Genomic DNA, 21,641 nt, shown 5'->3' on the forward strand with positions numbered 1-21,641 from the left:
AGGAAGTGCACAGATTTTAAGTCCTTTCCCCAGTGTCTTTCCCCAGAGGTATGTTTCAAGTGGTTTTTGTTGGGGAAGTCTATAAAGGGTGCATGTGACTCAAACTCTTCTTGTGTCTGAGCGTACTATTCACTCTTTGAAAACACAGTAAGAAGGTCCCCAGCTAGCCGAGAGGTTACCCAAGTTCCCTGGGATCAAAGAGACCACAGAAAAAGGCCTCTAAAACTGTGGTGCAGATTCCTTTAGATCAGTCAGCAACCCCTGCTGTCCATGTGAGGAAAGAGCACCATTCGAAGTCTGGAGCTTGGCACTGATCTCTCTTCAGGGTATTGTCAAAGAACAAGCTATTAACTCCTAAAGCTTTGGATGCCAACATGATTACTGCAGCTACGTCTGCACCACATGCCACTTCTCCTTCTCCATTTCTTAGTTGTATACGCAGCAAATGAAAAGTCCAGACAACCTGGTCCACCGAATGAACCCCAAAGTATAAAGATCCAAAAAGATTGAAGAATATATTTTTCTCCCAAAATGATCCAGATACTCTACAGCTCAGAACTGCCAATTAACAGACTTTGACAGCCAATGGACTATCTCTGAGAGAGATTTTAACGTTTTTTAGAATCTAAAGAGGAACTTAAGTCTCCAAGACAGCACTAAAAGTGTCACTTCATGCTGCAGATACATCTTGCAAGGTCAATGACTTTGTGGATTATAATGAGAAGAGCATCTTGGTTGATTGCATCTGGTTTGAATCAAAAGAGGTTCATATCAATAAAAGACCTACCTTTTGAAGGATATATGACATATTTAGTTCAAAAACAGATGAAGAATTACACATTAAAGAATTCAAGAGCAATCCTCTGATCTCTAGCCTTTATATCCCAGCATAGAATAGAAAAATTCAAAGTGCAGATGACCTCAAGGCAGAAATAATGCTCTTCCTACTTCTGTCATCAGAGACTGGCTAGAATCCTTTAGAAGAGACCCTGATATAAGAGGAAAGGTTCGGTTTCCTCAGTGGTGACATCCCATCTTGGACCTAACCAAGGGAAGCAATCTGACTTTGTGGTCAAGAGTTTTGGCTAATCTGTAAGGATCTTTACCGCTCCCCCTGCTTCCAGCACTTGGTACCGCTGCCTTTTTTTTTTCAAGGATGCATGGACTGAAACCTCCCTGGATCTGATAGTCTCTTAGATGGGATCAAAGATTAAATAACTGTCCTTTTGGGTAAAAGAGAAGGTGTTAGTTGAGATGAGCTGGAGCTGTTGCTGTTATTGTTAATGTCTGATCCCATTTTATCCCAGGTGATGTTTGGGATTCAGCTAGAATTGGCAGAGGGGACAATGTTATTTGCATTCCTCTCTCTGGATTGGACTGGTCTGGTTTGATTAGATCTCTCAAGATTAGAACCAGAGGCTGGGGTCTGAAGGGATGGTGGGAGTGGCAACCATGACAGTGAAGCTCACTCCAGGAGCCTCCATCTGCTCTTCACTATTTTACCCCCAATGTCTCTTTTAAGGACCCAAACAGGAAGTGATGAATGGAATAGCCCAACCCAATTAAGCCTAATATTCGACAAACTAAAATTGATTTATTAATTTCTGATTCCACATTTTCTGTTTTTACCAAGCATTTTAACAGTCTTAAAACCATATTAATATTTTCATTTAGACTAATTCAGTTTGTCTCCTTTTTATACCTTTTCCCATCAACATTTGTGATTATACGTTATTGTAACATCTTATGAACTTTAATATACTTTTTACAGTTAAGATCACAATTAAAATAAATTTAGAGGCCCAGTTATTACAACAGCACCAAGGATGGGATCCACGAGGACGGAACATCTAGAAAACACATATTTGCTGTAATATAAGTAAGGAAAGGCTCTGGTGGGAGAAGGCAGTGAGGAAAGGCTTGGGTACTTGGGCAGCTCCCCACTGTGGAACCTTTCTCTGTGGCAGGGAAAGACTGCGGTGAGGGGAGCGAAGGAAGGCTCTGCCAGTTCTCCACCGCTAGGGCATTTCCTCTCTATGGGTACGTCTTCACTACCCGCCGTACTGGTGGGTAGCAATCGATCCCCGAACACACTTACCATCGACTCCAGAACTCTACCACAGCGAGCGGCGGTAGCGCAGTCGATGGCGCCGTGTGGACCCCAGGTAATTCGATCTAAGATACTTAGATTCAGCTACGCTATTCGCATAGCTGAAGTTGCGTATCTTAGATCGATCCCCCCGCAGTGTAGACTAGCCCAAAGGCGCAAACACTCTGGTAGGGGGAAAAGACTCTGGCAGCTCTATGCTGCTGGAGCCCTTTCCCCACCACATGGATAGAATCTGGCAGCAAGGAAAGGCTCTGCCCGCTCCCATTGCTGGAGCCTTTCCCTGCAGCAGGGCCTTTCCCCACTGCCTCCCTTCCTCCAGAGCCTTTCATTGACACATGTATCTGCACACCACATTGTGGACACAGCCTGCTTTTCACTGTGGCGTGTGGCTACCTGTACCCTAACACACCACCACCAGTGGTCTGTAATGTAGATGTAACCTAAGATAACCAGAAGCAACTATAACTCAATCAACAATGCATTTTTGCACGTTAGGAGAAAGATGAATATGTAGAATGAGTCCACTTTAGCTAAAGCCACTAATATTAGCAAGTCCTTCTCCCCTTTTCAATGCACATAACTTTTCATACTCCCCTGGCAAATTATCTCATTTGTGAACTAAACTAAGCAGATTCTGCATTGAAAGCCTAATCCTGCGTAATTCAAATCAATTAATGATTTGCCATTGGCTTCAGTAACACAGGATTCAGCCTTAAGTTATTTAATTGATGAACTCCTGCTCATTCACAATACATAAAAAGCAGGAAAGAACAAAACAGCATTTAGGGCTTATCCAACTCCCTCTGAAGTCAATGGAAAGACTCCCACCATTTTCAATCGGAGTAGGATGTGGTCTTTAAACAGTAGATGTAATATATATACACACACACATATTATCCAAAATGGAATCAACATCAAATTGACATCTCTTCTTTCAGAAAAACAAATTAAACAAAACTGCAAGTTTTTCAGAAACTAACAGTAGATTTGAGAAAGTTTATCCATAAAAAAATGCAGCTCTCTTATTGGTAGACGTTACAGTGTATTTAATAGTACAGTGAACTGTCATTCTACAGCACCAACAGCCATCAAACAAAGCAAGAGCCATGTCAGTCACAGTGCAAGCAGTGTCACAGGAAAAGGACAAATTTATAAAGTCTCTGCATAATTGTGCACCTGCTTTGCATGCACAATCATCATAATTGCACATGTAAATTGGGTGACACAGAATAATGGGAAAAGAAGGTGATTCAGTTAGATGTAAACTTGGGTTTCATATGCATAGAAGTGTCAGCCAAGGTTGCAGATGTAAATGAGATATGCACCAAAGGGGGGAAGACATTTGGAAAAGAGAAGATTGAGACGGAAATACTTCAAAAGGGGACAGGAAGAAGGTACGAAGTCTTAATATGAAAGATAGGATTCAAACCAGGGGGAAAGAGTGCTAGAGACATTGGCTTTTTACTGAAGGAGCTCAATTGGAAAAAAAGTAATCAATAGTAATGAACCATGCACAAAGAGCTAGTTCCAACATGTTAAAAAGCAAGAGCTCAAAGTTAGCCCTTCCCTCCATATCCATAGTTAGGTACCTAAATAAGGCACAAGCACTCAGTATTCCACAGCTCCAATGACCTCCTTTTTCTCTTTCTTGCCCAGGATTGTAGAAGGCTTGACTCTGGAGAATAACAGCTGCCACTCTTAGCAGCAGAAAGGAACTGGAATGTTGCCAACTCAAGACAGAATGGAAACAAAAGAGGTTTGTGTCTGATTCCTAATTTTGAACCTAGGATGTTTGAGTAGACTCAAGGTTTTGCTAAATACATTTGCTCATCCTTACTTTTGCCCCATTGTACAAATTGGTATATATTTATACTGTCATACTCTACTTCAGGATCAAAACAAACACAGACCTGCCAGGAGACAAAGAGGGAGATAAAAGATCAAGTCTATAGCTCTTGAGTCAGTGGAGGAAATACTCTATAAGGCATCTGCTCTGAACACTGGTATTTTTAACAAGGTACATTTAAAGTCACTGTCAAGGCCTAAAATCAGAACTATCCGCTTTATTCTGGTTTGTGGGTGCCCACAAATAAATTTTTCTGTAATTCCACTCTTCAAGGCTTGCCTTGAGATCAAGCAAGACAAATGACGGCTTGGGGGCCTTGCATAGCCTCATCAACCCACAGCATGCTGTTCCTTTAGCAGGATTGGAGGGAGGGAAAGGTCATGGCATGTTACTCTTCCCCCAGGCCTATCTCCAGCAGCAAGACAGGAGAAGAAGGCCTTAAGAACAAAGATAACAAGTGATTGCTTTGAGTCCCACATATCCTAAGCAACTTTCATCACAAGTTGTTGCTTGAGGTCCCAAACTTTACAAGGCCCTGGTTCTACCTGTCTTCTCCATTCCTGTAAGCAGGAAAGGAACTGAAACCGAAGATTTCTCTTAACAGAAAGCAGGATTCTTATATATTACAGTACCGTGTGCTCACTAAAAGGGATCAGACAAGCAGAAATGAAAGAATCTCATATACCTCTGATCACAAAGAAATCCAAAACTGTAGTTATGTTGGTGGCAGATAGCTAATTTTTCTGCCCAATCTAAATGCCCTAATTTGGGGGAATGGGTGTTTTTTCCAGAGTTCGATGGAGTAGTGGGACCATATTTTAAGCCTTTTTTAAAGGACAGATCCTGGCAAAAGCCTTCACACATTTACCTTAATGCTCATGAGTGGTCCCAGTCACCTCAATGTTACAATTTTATCATAAAGCAAAGCATGGCTGTAAGACTTGCTGGATCATGGCCACATTTCCTGCATCTCCATCTTGACAATATCTTCTTAAATAATTCATGGCATTCTTTTTATTATAATACTGTTATTCAGTTTTTGAAAGTACACTGAATACAAAGGAGTCAGTCCTGGAAAATCTGAACAGTTTTATTCATGCGAGTTGCCTGTGACTTTAAATGGGACCAGTAATTAGAACTGGGCCCAGGACGGAAGTTCTGTTTTGTGAAGGATTTTGAGATTTGGCCTTGTTCCAAATCTTAACAAAAACTGAAAATTTTAAAGTTTTCTGTGAAGGATAATGCAAATGGAAATTGTTTCAAGTCAATCAAAACATTTCTTTTCATTTTTTATTTTATTTTGTATTATATATTAAAATATTTATATTATAAACATTAAAAAGAAAGTCAGAGTAATTTTGTTCCAACCATGTTGAAATGCAACATTTCAACATGATCAGAACTTTTTTTCCAGTTTTCTTCTGAAATGAAATTCCAGTTAAATCAGCCTGATTACCCTAGTGTTTTGATTTTAACAAAATATGGTTCCTTTAAGATTTCTCCAGTCAGCTGTACTCCTTATGTTCATAGAGGTTTGCAGGATCAGGCCCTGATGCAGAGGGCAGATGTATTTAATACTCATATATTGAAAATCAAGTAAAAATATTGGACCAGCAACTTATACCCAGTGAAGGTAGAGGTAGTGTACATTGATGTAGAGGGGGGCTTCTTTAAATTACAGTCTCTTGCACCCTATGCCTCAGTGTGTCAGCCACAGCACCTTTGGCACCCTGAGATCTACTTACATCCACTCTGCTGAGGGGAGAGCCTGAGTGTAAGAATCCAAATCTGGGGCTCTGGTGCTAATTTGGGGGGGGGGGTATTGTTACACTGCAATTTAATTCATGTTGCTGCCAAGACAGAGTCTGTGTGGCTCAGTTGTTAGACTCTGTTATGGATTCATTGTATTTTTTTAAAAACTTTGCCAAGGATGCTCAGAGCCTGGGATGGCTGCTCTTTTATGTAGTTAATTCAAATTTCCATAAAATAAATTATTAGGAGGTCCAAATTGCACATCCCTTCTGAAGTTAACTCTTTATTTTAATTGTCCTGTTAAATGTTTGTGAAATACGTGGGAATATGTGTGTTACTGTATCTCTGTGCTCACCTGGGGTAAACACTGAAAGGAGTACTATGTGGCCAGGCAAAGCAAGACTCTATGTTCAACTAAATGGCATTTCTCTGTTTGTCAGGCTGTAACATAACAGATGCGATTTTCAAAAGTTATGTTTTTGAATTTTACTGTACAGTGACTATATCATGCCAAAAACAAAACAAAAAACAGTACACATCTACAAAGGCTACAACATGAAAATAGACTGCCATCTCAGAAAGCATACTAGTTAAATACTGAACCTTGGACATCTCACCAGCGCATTGATTATGATTGCAAATGGACGGACAGTGTCAGAGACCAGTGTTTCCCAAACTTGGGATGCCGCTTGTTTAGGGAAAGCCCCTGACAGGACGGGCCAGTTTGTTTACCTGCCGCGTCCGCAGGTTCAGCTGATCGCGGCTCCCACTGTCCGCGGTTCGCTGCTCCAGGCCAATGGGAGCTGCTGGAAGTGGTGTGGGCCGAGGTCCGTACTGGCCGCCGCTTCCAGGAGTTCCCATTGGCTTGGAGCAGCGAACCGCGGCCAGTGGGAGCCACGGTTGGCCAAACCTGCGGACGCGGCAGGTAAACAAACCGGCCCACAGTACAAATACCACAACCGTTGCAAGAGATATATAGGCATTTATATGACATTTATAATCAATTGAGAAAGTAAAGTAATATTTTTTCCTACTAAAAATAACATGGATCTCAGACTACAGCCTCCTGAACAGGGATCGCCAGGGTGCACCAAGTCGTATTGGTGTACAATTCTTGAGGACTGTGTTGTACACCAAGCTCTTGCTTTCAGAGTGTCTGGGGGGCGGGAAGGAAGGGTGCTTACCTGGTCCTGCTTGCAAGCTAAGGGTCTCTGCAGGAAAGGGTGCAGAGTCAGTCTGGCAAGAGCCAGATTAGATCAAGATGGTGTGAATTGTGCGTCTCTGCCTTAGAGAGCAGCCTGCTTTGTCTCCCTCTGTTTTTGGTTCTTGCATGTTATCATTCCAAAATCAGTATGAAGGATCATGGGCCTTGAACGTGGGCCCACAGATCCCCAGGCAACACCAAGGCCACAACCACAACTCAGCAGCTCACCTGAGTAACCAGGCAGAGGTCCAGAGAAGGGTTAGCTTGCAGAGAGTGCCACCCCCAAAGCTCCTGATCGGTGGAAACATCCATCACCCCGATTGGCTGAGGGACTCTATATAAACCAGGAAGCAACAACAGGAAGTTGTCTGAGCAACTAAAGGAATCCCTGGCCGGCTGCTACTACATACCCCCTCCTGCTTACCTGACTCCTGAGCCCTGCATTCCTGCCCGCTCCTCGTTCCCGCTTCCCCCACTATTCTTGGTTCTTGTCCTCCTATCCCAGACTCCTGTCTACTCCAAGTTCCTGCTGTCTTGCCCTGCTCCAGGCACCTGACGTCGGTTTCCAGCTCTGACCCTGGGCCATGCACCTGATGCCCGTCTACGGCTCGGTACTTGATACTATCTTCAGTTTTGACCCTTAGCTCCAACAGCTAGGAGTAACTGGCACCAACCACTAGGAGTGACCGCCCACACCCCGGTCATTGGATTCAGTAGATGTACACATTGACTTCCATGTTAATTTAAAAAGAGTAAAAAAGTCTCTTTTGTATTTAGAGAAATAATATTTTTGACAAAAACAATAAGGAGTCTGGTGGCACCTTAAAGACTAACAGATTTATTTAATCATAAGCTTTCATGGGTAAAAAACCTCACTTCTTCAGATGCATGGAGTGAAAATGACAGATGCTGGCATTATATATTGACACATGAAGAGAAGGGAGTTACGTCACAAGTGGAGATCCAGTGTTGAGAGGGCTAATTCGATCAGGGTGGATGTAGTCCACTCCCAATAACAGATGAGGAGGTGTCAATTCCAGGAGAGGCAAAGCTACTTTTGTAATGAGCCAGCCACTCCCGGTCCCTATTCAAGCCCAAATTAATGGCGTTAAATTTGCAAATTAATTTTAGTTCTGCTGTTTCTCTTTGAAGTCTGTTTCTGAAGTTTTTTTGTTCAAGTATAGTTACTTTAAAATCTGTTATAGAACGTCCAGGGAGATTGAAATGTTCTCCTACTGATCGAACTGGCCCTGTCAACACTGGTTCTGGTTTTTTATCCACGAAAGTTTATGCCCAAATAAATCTGTTAGTCTTTAAGGTGCCACTGGACTCCTTGTAGTTTTTGTGGATACAGACTAACACGGCTACCCCCTGATACTTGACACCATGCAAAGCACAATATTTTCAACAGAGATTTAGAACTAAAAGAGCATAATTTATTGTAGCTCCCTGAAGATAGTGATGCATTTGATCATCTACCTTCTTCAAACTGTATCAAAATTAGAAGCACAGAACAGCTTTGGATGCTCTATTGGTAAATAGAGCCAATAAATAATGAGCAGCTACCATGGCCAGAAGATTCCATAGATCCCGTCAATGAGCTTAAGATTACTAGATACTTTGCTATAACATTTATAATGCCATTTCCTACCACAGCTGTGGATTTATGCTCACCCAGAGTTAATATTGTCAATCCAATAGTTCAAATATTTGATGTTTTAAAGAGATGGACCACACTTCAGCAAGGAACACTGAGTAAAAAGGAATGGATTAAATGGTGTAAACATACATCAACTAAAAAAAAAAAAAGACTGAAAGCAGAGCCCACCGGTGGAAAAAAAACAAATGTTTTACAATTGCTCTGTGGGGTACTGACACCTACTGGCACACGCTTTGCAATGAGCTCTTGGACATGGTGCAAATTTTTCAGGACATCTGATGCTGTTCTTCATGTTAAATGCAGCTGACTTGCACTGGCCTGAACGATATTTAATGGTAGATCTAGAAACAGAATACTTAGCAATGCCAGAAAATGTATCAAACAGAAGGATTTCAAAACTTCTTAACAAATATCCATTTTTTCATAGTTCTTCCAAGATCAGCCTGATTTCTTTACAAATAAATCATTGTTAAGGAATCTTGTATCACGCCAACTTTCAGGACTAGAAGTCCCCATATCTTTGGTGTTTTGTGGCTCAATGAAGCACTCAATGTTTCTCTGCTTGATAGTGCTGACTAAGAACAGTGGTCAATGATAGCAAAATATTTGAGCAACACTGATGACAATGCATCCTCATGTTGACATTCCAGAAGTTGTCATGCATGCATGTAAGTGATACTATTCAGAAATAAAGTGTCATGAAAAAGTTTACATACAGCTTATAATTGTTGCTAATGGCATGCCCATCTATAAGAAAAAATCAGTAATGAAGAGTTATACTGTAAGTTCCCCTTTCACTTACAAGATACCTGGTCAAGACTGAAGGCAAGTGGCAATGTAAAACTCCAAGAAATGATTCTTTCGTGAACTGGCACAATAGATTTGTATATGAACATTATTGACAAGCCAACACTAATACACAGTGCATCCTGTCCACTGATGCTGTATTCAAATACATAACTAAATATGAGTAAAAGGGGAGCTCAGGTCAAAGCCCTAAAGCAATTCTTTGGAAATGTTCTAAGTAATGATGTAATGGATGGTGATATTGCAAAAACTGCAGTACAGTTTCCTCCCCTAAAAACTTGCTAGGAACGAGACTACTTAGCCCAAGTAACATTTCAATGGGCTGGCCATTCTGTCATTACAGCAGGACATTTGAATTAGTTAATGTTCAGTCAGAACAGTCACTAGCAATCCACACAGAAAGCAGAGAATTTTATCCACAGAATCCAGATTTGGAAAATAATCCAACCGAATGCAAGAAAATTGTTCTCAAAATATTAAAAAAGGACAAAGCTGGGTTAAATGAAGGAACACCTGATGATGTTAGATTTTTTTGTGCGTTAAACCAAGTGCAAATACAGAGCAGAATAATTATTATTGGCAGTAAGTCGTTTTGAAGGTACTGTGGTGAAACTTAGAGGAAATGGCAAACAGATTCTCTACATGGAAAGATAATTTCGAGACAAAAGTTTAGCAAGAGCTCCAGTTGTTAGAAATTCCAGCAGTCAAGGATAAATATAGTTGGTGTTGAGGAAAATCCTTTTCTTCGTGAATGGCTGGTTGTTTCTGATGTGGGACCAAATGGACTAGCTAGGCATGCTGAAACTGGAATGCATGGTATATAGATCTCAGTCATGACTGGAGCACCACTTACAATGATTACAACAATTCAGGTGACCTTTGATTTTTTACACCTACAGCAAAAACAAATGATAATATGAAATGCCAAATGTGATTTTTTACAGCAAAAAAAGAGCAGATTTTAGATTTACTGCAGTAGCAAAAAGTAATATAACCAATGAGACAAAAAAAGTCATAATCCAAGGGAAAGCTGGGAGCAGTAAAAGCACTGTGATCAAGTCTATTACTTGCACTTTGAACAGTGAATTTGAGTCTGAAAGAGTTTTACTGATTGTATCAACTGGTGCTGCAGCTGTAAATGTTTCTGAAGCCACTATTTATTCTGCTCTGCATGCTGGGAGCAATAAAAATTTAAGAGCTAGACAGTGAATCACCTCAAAAGTTATAAAACAATTTAGAAAATTATAATTTTATTATCATTGATAAAATGAGTTTGGTAGGCTGATGAATACTAAAAAAAAAAAAAAAAAAAAAAAAATTGATGTGAGATGCAGACAAGCAATGCCCCAGATGTCAACCAAACCATTTGGAGAAATGTTTGTTTATTTGTGTGGAGATTTTGAGCAGTAGACATCATTTCCTGATGGTCCATTCTATGGGAATACTCTCAGAGACAATTCGCAGGATCAAGTATCAAGTAACTGTTTAGAAATTTTGAAAATGCTTCTTTCTTTCCTTACCTCATCAATAGCGAGGTATGGCCCCACAAGTATTTAGAACAATCTTGGATAGTTTGAGCTTGGGTGAAAGCATATCAGAAGACTGGCCAAAACTAATGCAGTGGGGGAAGTCTAATCTTTCTGTGGAAACAGTCACCAGATTTTTGAATGAGAACAGACTATTTCCTCAAATGGATTTACCCTTGAAATGCTGCAATTTCTGGAGACTCTGATTGCTTGAATACCTGTAAAACACAATAATGCAGCTTCTGCTATAGGAGACTATGATGCAGCACAAGGACTAGAAGCTAAGCTGTATCTTGGCACTGGTAGCAGAGTTATGCTGAAAACAAATTTTGTGGACAGAAAAAGGAATGGTTAATGGTGCTTTTGATATGGTTACCAAGCTAGCGTATGAGCTGGGGTGCAAACCATGAGAAGATAAGCCCACAATAGTTTGTGTAGCATTTGATAAGTACACAGGACTGATTACCTGGTACGATAAGATCAGAAATGTAGCTTTCTGTACAAGCCAATTTCCTTTGATTTTGGCTTGGGATGTGACTATTCGTAGATTGCAGTGTCTCACGTTATCAAAAGTTGTTGAGATCCACCAGTACAAACTTGTAGCCAGTTGCACATACTTAGTCCTTTCAAATGCCAAAGGCTTGAGGGGGTTATGTTGGACCCTAGTTTCAATTACTCATGGATACAAAAAACTTAAAAATATTAAACTGATAAAAAAGTGAAGAAATGAAGCAGCTTAGATGACTTAAATCAAATTTAGGTTTAATGGCACTATCCTGCAACATTACTAGAGGTTATAGTCTATGTATAAAATGTCACTATATATGTTGGGATTGGGGGATTTTTTTTTGAAATCTGAAAAGCCGTTTTCACTTAAAGAATTGGATAACACGAAGGTTGGCCTACACATCAGTGTTTGTGTGACCCTCAATAATATACATAAAATGCCAGTGCTGTCTTTCAGCCACATCCCATGCAGGTGACACATTATACATTAACCCACACTGACTAGATAAACAACAATTTAGTAAACTACTGAGTCAAACTGTGACCAGATGCTAGAGGGCTGAATGGGGAAAAGAATGCAATGAGTAATTAAATCCCTGTGCAAAAAAAGATTACCAGCTCAAAATGATGAACCTACATTTCTTCTCCTGACACATGTCAGCCACAAGCAGCAGCACCCTCTTCTCCATTACAACTACCAGGCTTCTATGTCCCCCAAAATGGCCTCAGGAGTTTGAAATGATTCAGTACCCTAGCAATGCCCCTCTGCCATGGACATTGGCCAAACTAGACAGACAGTCTGTATGCAAAAAAATAAATGGACACAAATTAGACATCAAGAATTATAACTTTCAAAAACCAGAGAACACTTCAACCACACTGGACACTCAATAACAGACTTAAAAGTGGCAATTCTTCAACAAAAAAACTTCAAAAACAGACTTCAACGAGAAACTGCAGAACTGGAATTAATTTGCAAACTGGACACCATCAAATTAGGACTGAATAAAGACTGGGAGTGGATGGGTCAGGGAGTGGATGGGTCACTACAAAAACTAAAAACTAATTTCCCCATGCTAATTTCCCCCTTCTGTTACTCACACCTTCTTGTCAACTGTTTGAAATGGGCCACCCTGAATACCACTACAAAAGTGATTTTTCCTCCTGTTGATAATAGCCCACTTCAATTGAATTGTCTCATTAGAATTGGTAAGGTAACCCCCATCTTTTCGTGTACTATGTATGTAATCTTCCTACTGCATTTTCCACTGCTTGCATCTGATAAAGTGGGTTTTAGCCCATGAAAGCTTATGCCCAAATAAATTTGTTAGTCTCTAAGGTGCCATAAGTACTCCTCGTTGTTCTCTAAAGTGCCACAACAGAGAAATCTGACAACTAATGTAGTTGCAAGTCAAAAGAACAACCCTAGCCCTTTTCTGATAGGCCTGCCAGACATGAGAGAGAGCTTGGGATCTTCACTGCCTTTTGAAAGGGAGATCCAAAGAAGTGCCCAGGAAAGCCTTCTCACTTTTCCCTCCATGCCTTTTGCAGTACTGAAAATCAACATAATCACGTCCCCTCATATAGAAACATGAGACCTGTAGCACAGCTCTGAGAATAGGGTTTTTTAAAATTAACTGCTGCAAAGCCAGCCAGAAGAAAACATGGGGCCAAGCCAAAATATGCCTTTAGATACTTGTTCATAATCCCACCGCAATCAATGGGAGCCACATGTGGGCTGCTAGGGAAAGAATTTTGCCTACTACACTAAATAGATTGTACACAAAGTTAGAGAAAATTGAATTTTACAATTTTTTGGCTGGTGAGGGAAAAGCACAATAGATAAGCAGATTTAAAATAGTAAATGATAATCAGCATTTCCCACATTTGACTACCACTATTTTAAAATTAGGGAAAACTTTGAACCTAAAATTTTGAAAGAAAAATATTCTTTAAAACTACATGTTGACATATTTAAATAACAAGAACAGAGACATTATTGAAGAGGCTTTGAGTTTATGTCTCAAAAACTAATAAAACAAAACTCTGCTTCTGCTATAAGATATACAAATTCTTAGCTCATGGGCCCCTTTTACTTGTGAATTCTCTCCTCAGCTCTGCCCAGCTCATGTTCCTTTGAATATATGTTGCTTGAACACATTTTAGAAGATTTCAAGAGATGTAAAAACATCAAGAGATTTAGTGCCTCACAACTGTGAAACAAGATCCCCACTAATGTTAGAATAATTGCTTATTAATAACATGCAAGTGACAAATATCTGATTAATAGACCCAGCTGCATTGTGGCAGAAGGGTAGTAAAAGCTATGAACTGTGATATCTTGTGACTTGTGCTATCACTGTAATGAGATTCCTGCTAGGACACAGCAAGATTTATGATTTTGTCATATTTGTGGATACTAAGATAGCCAAGTCCTATGAGGTGCAGAGTGCTGCCTGGGAGGTACACAGAAATTTGGGGCCTCAGTACATCATGTTCATGGGGTCCTCCCCCACCCATTTAATTTTATTTACACTGACATTACAGACATTTTGGGGGAGTGGGCCCTGAGCTCAGGGTCCTGGTACAATTGTCCCTTTTCCCTCCCTCTTGTCAGCGCTGGAGATGCAGAATCTCTTAGGTATGTTTCCCTGCAACAGGATCCATATGAAACATGGAGACCAAGCATCCATTGACTTCAAGAAGAGTAGGATCAGGATGGAAGTGGACGCTGTGCTGTGTGAGCTTTTTAAATAAAGTAGACAAATTTCAAGAAAAGAGAATTCCTATTAATTAGTTCTATAATCTCTTGACCTTACAACTCCTGTGTGGCACCACAACAACTCAGGTGAGCAGAGATTAAGGTCCAACTGGTCTGAAACATTTTGATTTGGCTCAACCTGACCAAAAAATGAAATATTTTGTTTTGGTTTTCCTGACAGAAAATTGAAAGATTTCAGAAAAAGTTAAACTTCTCATGACAAATTTTAATTTTTGTGGAAACAGCATTTTCCCTTGAAAAAAACAATGACTGAAAATTCCTGACCAGTGCTTTGGGAGAAGAAATCCATGTTAAGATTCGTCAAGAACACTATATATGTATCTCTGTAAGGGAGAGTGCTGCAAGTGTACCTGTTTTGAATACATACATTGGGACTTATTCGGGCACCCATTTTTATTTTAACTAGTACCTTACTAATGCAAGTAGTTCCATTCATGCACTTCCTAAAGTGTGTGTAGAAACCCAACTCCCTTAGTGCAGCTACAAGAAAAATCAGACAAATTCAACATCAACGATAATCAGTTCTGAAAAATACTGTAGCCAACTTTCTGAAATGCGTACAGAGAGAATTCATAAGACTAACTCAATATATAAAGCTCATAAGAGAAAATAATTGCCTTTAAAAGCTCTCTGAAATACCAATCCAGCAAAAATTCACTCAGCCATGTCCCACAGAGAGGTTAAAGACGGAAAAAGCAAGTCACATGATCTCAGCATGAAAGAAATTCCAACAAATTGCTTACCTTGTATTAACAAAGAGAGACAAATTTGTTACATTCATGCCATTAATGGTCTACAATTTTTGTAAATCTACAGACAACTATGTTAAGTGGCAAATATTTCAATATGTTGTTTGCAGTGTTGTAGCCTCATTTGTCCTAGGATATGAGAAAAGACAAGGTAGGCGAGATAGTATATTTTATTGGATCAACTTCTGTTGGCCAAAGGTACAAGCTTTTGAGTTACACAGTTACACACTGTTTTTGAGCTCTGTGTAGAGCTTCAGGTCCAAAGAGGAGTTCTGTGTAGCTCGAAAGCTTGTAGCTTTGGCCAACAGAACATGGTCCAATAAAAGATATTACCTCACCTACTTTGTCTTTCTCAATATTTCAATACACAGTTAAGTACAGAGGACTGAAAGTATGCAGTAAGTTCTCTGATAAATATTTCCCTATGTTTCTTAATTTTGTAGGATTTTTGAAAAATAAATACTTCCATTTTAAATTGAATTGAATAAGCAGTAATTTCTCTGAGCTCTTTCCACTTAAAACCTGTGCATTAGACTTCCTGTAATCCTCTCCTTCAACATCCCTTCTCTCCTTGGCATTTGTGTGGATTCCCCATCACTATGTCTGGCTTTGACTCAAAGGCCAGCCTTGATAGTGGCCTAATGCTTTAGAACCTTTTCCTTGTTTATTCCTAAATTCCTCTCTTTGTAGTAGATATATACTATTAATGCACTTATATGAATGGACAACAAATGTCCTTCCGGAGTAGCAATGTTATTACTGTTACTGTAAAATAGCCAAGAGAATGTGTTTGTAGAGAGGAAAGCTGTTTCATTAACCAAATCAGGGCTCAAGTCTGCCACCTTCTGAGCACCACTGGCAGAGGGCATAAAATTTCTGAAGAGCCTTCATCTCCTCCACTGCGTGAGGGGACTCAGGTCTCTGGCATGGCAACATACTGAGGTCTACAGTTTTTGTGGTAAAAAGTGGAAAACAGGCTGTTTCATTAAATAGACTGTGTGTGTAAATTGAGTTTTTGCAAAAAAACAAAATATTTTAGATATATGGAAATATCTTCTTTTTAGAAACTGAAAACAGCTCTTCCATGTCAGTAATTTTTAATTAATGTTAAGACAGTCTTTCTAAAAACTGTGCTATATTACTATTGTTAATTACTATGAAGTCCTCTCATTAATAGGAAAAGAAGAGACATGAGGGAGAAAAAATAGTATATATGTATTTGTTTGGAATTAAAGTTTTTGTAGATTTCAAAATAACCAGAACTTTTAAGTCAATAATCAACATGACATTTTATTACATACAATGTGAACAATCCATATGCTGAATATTTGAAACATTCATATTTTGTTTACTTGCTTATGAATGCCTAAACTATGCCCACAAAAATAAACTTTGAGAGAAAATTGACAGTAAAAATAAATGTCAACACCAGACATTTCAGAGTTTATTGTAACCTTCATAACTTAAACAACTAGAAGACTTAAGCATCTACTAAAAGTGGAAGACAGGACCACATAAAAGAAAAGCTAGAACACCAAAAATAAAATAGACCATCCAACAATTAAAATACATCCTTTCTATCCAGCAAAATACGGAGCTACAGCCACATTTCCCACATTGTATCATGTCAAGTCATAACAGCATCACATAAAGTAAGCTAAATAAAAAAATTAGTTTTAACTCTTCCTCAGAGAAAAGCTGGTATTATAGTGGGATTATCCATTTAATAAAGTTTTCATTTTTCTGTGCAGGTTTTAAGTGAAGAACACAAATCATTGTTGAAACCTTCTTTCTAAATTTTCATGCTTAAAATGCATAGTTCAGCATTTTTGCAGTTGAGGACTGTAGTAGCACAAATAGGTTTCCTCACGCTTTCCCACTTATTTTTCAGCACACAGGAATTCTTAAGTGTGCAGAATATTGCATACACAACTGCACACTCACTACAATTTGCAAGGCATGCTCTTCATCACTTGTCCAGTTTTGCACACCAAATGAGACATGCTTACAGTTTTTAGGTGTGCATCTCAAGGTTTTAAAAATTTACCCCCTAGTTTTCTAAAGAGCTAAAGCTTTTCATCAATATTTGAAATACCACCTCAACTAGCAAAACATATTGCTATTCCAGACACAGCCTCCTGCTGTCATTCCACTGTTGGCATGGGACAGTCTTCAACAAGACTTAGAAAACCTCATTCAATATTCCACTCTAGAGGAGCCGACACTTACTGTGAATTCTGCTCTTCAACTTAAATACCAGTGTCTGTGGCAGGCCAATTCTATCATTGCAGATACAGCATCCCTCAGGCGAGGTCCAACCTTTCTCTCACAGTGCACCCAGGGATTAGCTTGACTTCCCCTAAATTCTCTCCACTGCACAGTAAGAGCTAATCTTTCCTGTATGAAGCAGGAGATGGTGTTGCTATGACAACTGAGCACATTCTAGCAATGGGACTACTGAGATGAGCCGAAAAGACGACAGTGAAACATGCACTCAGCCTTCCTCCAGGGCTATGGGATTCTTCCTCTAGGATTTAATTCCCCAACAAGTTTACTGACAGGCTGGGATGTTGATTATCTATGTACTTTGCTACAGGGAGATTACTAGTTAAGAATATGGTTGGAAGATCACGGCGTTATTTAATGAAGCTGCCATTCCTAGTTATGTTAAATTGCTGATTTTAAATGCAACATAGCTGTTTTTAAACCACTACATGTTCATAAACGTTAGCCTATGCTTAGTCTGCACTAATAGCTCAGTGTAAAAAAGAGAAATAAAGTCACAAGCCAAGTCCTTCAACTTTTGTTTTCCTATTTATTATCCATATACTATTTCTTTTAAGATTACTCACTCTCTCTCTCTCTCACACACACACACACACACACACACACACAGAGCGCAGCATCAGTGTTTGAAGAGCTAAGGTTTCCGGAGGTGGGGGAGGGGATGCTGACAAAAGCAAATCTCAGCAGCCACATTTCTCATATAAATCAGAGAGAACAACCACAATAAGCTTAAGGAGCCCTGTTCATCAAGGAAAAAGGAAATTGAGTAATCCATATTGTAAATATCAGATATTTACTGCTGCAGAATGTCTGACTACATTTTAAACACTTTTTCCTCAATGAAAAGACAAAGAAGATTTCAGAATCTGTATATTTTTATTATTTGCACATTTTTAAATCTTAAATTAAAATAGAAACTTGGCATGAAAATTGAATTGCCTTTATAAAAAAAAACCTTAACATTTTATTATTGCATACCCCCTGGCGATCTGAGCACGATCATGTCTTCTTCTGTTATCTCAGCCAAGGTCATATGCCAAGGATCCTTCACCTCTAAGAGTCAGCAACTTAGGATACTATACCACAATGAATGGAATTTTCACCCATCCATTTACATGGAACTGATTTCACTACTCCTTGAGGTTTCCATTATCACGCTCATATCTCATTCCCCTCGGCTATGTGCCATCTGCACTACTATATACATGTTGCAGCAGCTATGGTATACCACACCTCCTCAAAGTTTGCACTGACTCCTTGTAACTAAGTATTTAGGAAGCTGCAGAGGAATTTAATTTACACCACCCTAAGCCACCTCACTCTCATTGGAAACTGAGGAGGAAAAATCACCTCGGAGAAGAAGTCATCCAGAGGTGCAAGAATCCAGAGTTTAGATTTGATCCTGGTCTCCTATTCGGCTGGCAGCCAAGTAAGTGGCTGTATAACAACCTTCCCCGTATACCAAGTTATATATGACTTGTAATGTACCTTGTATCTACCTACACTACCTTGAATCCCAATACTGCAATGAATGTATTTACACTGAGAAACTCACAAAGCAGAAACAATGTGCAGTATATTTTCCCAAGGCCACATAATACCGTACTTGTTGGCCCATTGTAGCCTTAACACAGCATCTGTAGAATTATACAACCCATTTAGATTTGCCTTAAATTGAGTCGTGGCATGCCTCTGCAATACACATGTACACAACATTAAAAATAAAAAAAATCTATTGGCCCTGACTCTATTCCCACAGCTTGCTATGAAGACATATTAGTGTAATTCACTAAAAAGTTATAGCACCTGTATTCATTATCATCTAATTAGTGTGAGGTTTCTTCCTTTTTGCATTTTCTTAGTCACAGTCTATAAAATTGGAGAAAGGCTAAGTCAGGTAACAACATATGGTTTTGCTTTTAAAACCAACCAACCAGAATTCTTGAACACTGAAGAATCTCTTGGTTAAATAATTTTCAACTCAAGAGGTAATATTTTACACTCTGTATTCCACTGGAAAACTCTGATATTTGTAGGCATGCAAATTGGTTTGGGGGAAAAAGGACATATAAGCAGATGTTGGATGATGTTACAGATTTCTCCTGTCATATCTTTCTTACAGGCTGTGCATACAGGACATTATGGATTGTGACCTGGACTTCCTCTTGATAATGAAGCATGGTATTAGAGGACACTATTGCTGTCAGTCCTCGGACCAATCCTATTCAACTTATTTATAAATGATCTGGAGAAAGTGGTAAACAGTGAGGTGGCAAAGTTTGCAGATGATAATAAACTGCTCAAGATAGTTAAGACCAAAGCAGACTGTGATGAACTTCAAAAAGATCTCACAAAACTAAGTGATTGGGCAACAAACTGGCAAATGAAATTTAATGTGGATAAATGTAAAGTAATGCACATTAGAAAAAATAACCCCAACTATACATACAATATGATGGGGGCTAATTTAGCTACAAGTCAGGAAAAAGATCTTTGAGTCATCGTGGATAGCTCTCTGAAGATGTCTGCGCAGTGTGCAGAGGTGGTCAAAAAAGCAAACAGGATGTTAGGGATCATTAAAAAGGGGATAGAGAATAAGACTGAGAATATATTATTGCTCTTATATAAATTGATGGTACACCCACATCTCGAATACTGCGTACAGATGTGGTCTCCTCATCTCAAAAAAGATATACTGGCACTAGAAAAGGTTCAGAGAAGGGCAACTAAAATGATTAGGGGTTTGGAACGGGTCCCATATGAGGAGAGATTAAAGAGGCTAGGACTCTTCAGCTTGGAAAAGAGGAGACTAAGGGGAGATATGATAGAGGTATATAAAATCATGAGTGATGTGGAGAAAGTAGATAAGGAAAAGTTATTTACTTGTTCCCATAATACAATAACTAGGGGTCACCAAATGAAATTAATAGGCAGCAGGTTTAAAACAAATATAAGGAAGTTCTTCTTCACGCAGCGCACAGTCAACTTGTGGAACTCCTTACCTGAGGAGGTTGTGAAGGCTAGGACTATAACAGCGTTTAAAAGAGAACTGGATAAATTCATGGTGGTTAAGTCCATTAATGGCTATTAGCCAGGATGGGTAAGGAATGGTGTCCCTAGCCTCTGTTTGTCAGAGGATGGAGATGGATGGCAGGAGAGAGATCACTTGATAATTGCCTGTTGGTCCACTCCCTCTGGGGCACCTGGCATTGGCCACTGTTGGTAGACAGGATACTGGGCTAGATGAACCTTTGGTCTGACCCGGTACGGACGTTCTTATGTTCTTATGAGATGCTACATTTTACATCTGTTTCAAAGTCCTGACTACTTTTAGTCATTAAATATCCTGTGGCTTTTTTGTTTTCTCCAGCACCCTCGCCAAACATGGGTATGAGTCTTCCACTGCATTGGTTATTCCAACCTAGAGCTGGAAACTTCCAGACTTGGTTCTCAATAGTTCTGCCTGATCATTCTATCAGGAAAAATGCCCCCACCCTCGGCTCCTCTCAGCAGAACCAGGAATTTCAGCAAAGTTCAGAGAGCTACTGAGATATTCAGGAGGCCAGAATCACCACCATTGCACACTGGAACCCAAAGACCCCACGGAAAGGCAGCTCCTTCTACTGAATTCTATGGGAATTTGCCTGAGCAAGGAATGAGCAGAATGTAGATGTACCCCAGGGGCAGTGCAGAGAAGCATGAGCCCTTCCCATTCTGCCTTTGCTCCTTACCCCATCTCCCCTGAGCCTTCTCAGTTGGACTACCAGGCATCCAGGGTAGAATCCAAACTTTGTCCATTTTCTACACATCTATTTTGTGGGGTACCAAAAGCACAACATCTGCTTTTCATGTGCACACAGACCTAGCAGGGAGACCAAGCAGGGGCTTGGAGGGGATGTTTCCTCTTATGTCTGTTGACAACTACACAGCCTGGACTATAATCTGGCCATAAATAAAGACCTCAAGATTTGGCCCATTATGAAGAACAAAGAAAAAAAATACTATAAAAACAACAAGGAGTCTGGTGGCACCTTAAAGACTAACAGATTTATTTGGGCATAAGCTTTCATGGGTAAAAACCTCTCTTCTTCAGATGTATAGAGTGAAAGGTAAGAAGTGAGGTTTTTACCCACGAAAGCTTATGCCCAAATAAATCTGTTAGTCTTTAAGGTGCCACCAGACTCCTTGTTGTTTTTTAGATACATACTAACAAGGCTACCCCCTGATACTTGACACCATGCAAAGTAAAAAATACTATGTCGGTCCAACGTAAACAAGTTAATTTGGGCACAGGGACCTTCACTCTTGTATTCCCTGACATTTCTTATTTTTAACTGGTATCAGAGTAGCAGCCGTGTTAGTCTGTATCCGCAAAAAGAACAGGAGTACTTGTGGCACCTTAGAGACTAACA

At 39.6% G+C, this 21,641-nt stretch overlaps 1 protein-coding gene across 4 annotated transcripts in view; it reads right to left on the minus strand.

The window, feature by feature from the left end:
* NOL4 (nucleolar protein 4) overlaps positions 1-21,641 on the minus strand; it is a 248,946-nt gene that overhangs the window by 110,884 nt on the left and 116,421 nt on the right. The window contains exon 1 of one of the 4 annotated variants that reach the window (XM_034762853.1): positions 17,173-17,257. The exons of the other annotated variants lie outside the window; for them this stretch is intronic. The gene's annotated coding sequence lies outside the window, so the exon portion shown is untranslated. Of the gene's footprint in view, positions 1-17,172; positions 17,258-21,641 lie in introns of those variants that run through there. 4 annotated transcript variants of the gene reach the window in all.

This window comes from Trachemys scripta, chromosome 2 (genome assembly GCF_013100865.1).
Source record: "Trachemys scripta elegans isolate TJP31775 chromosome 2, CAS_Tse_1.0, whole genome shotgun sequence".
Taxonomy (NCBI): Eukaryota; Metazoa; Chordata; order Testudines; family Emydidae; genus Trachemys; species Trachemys scripta.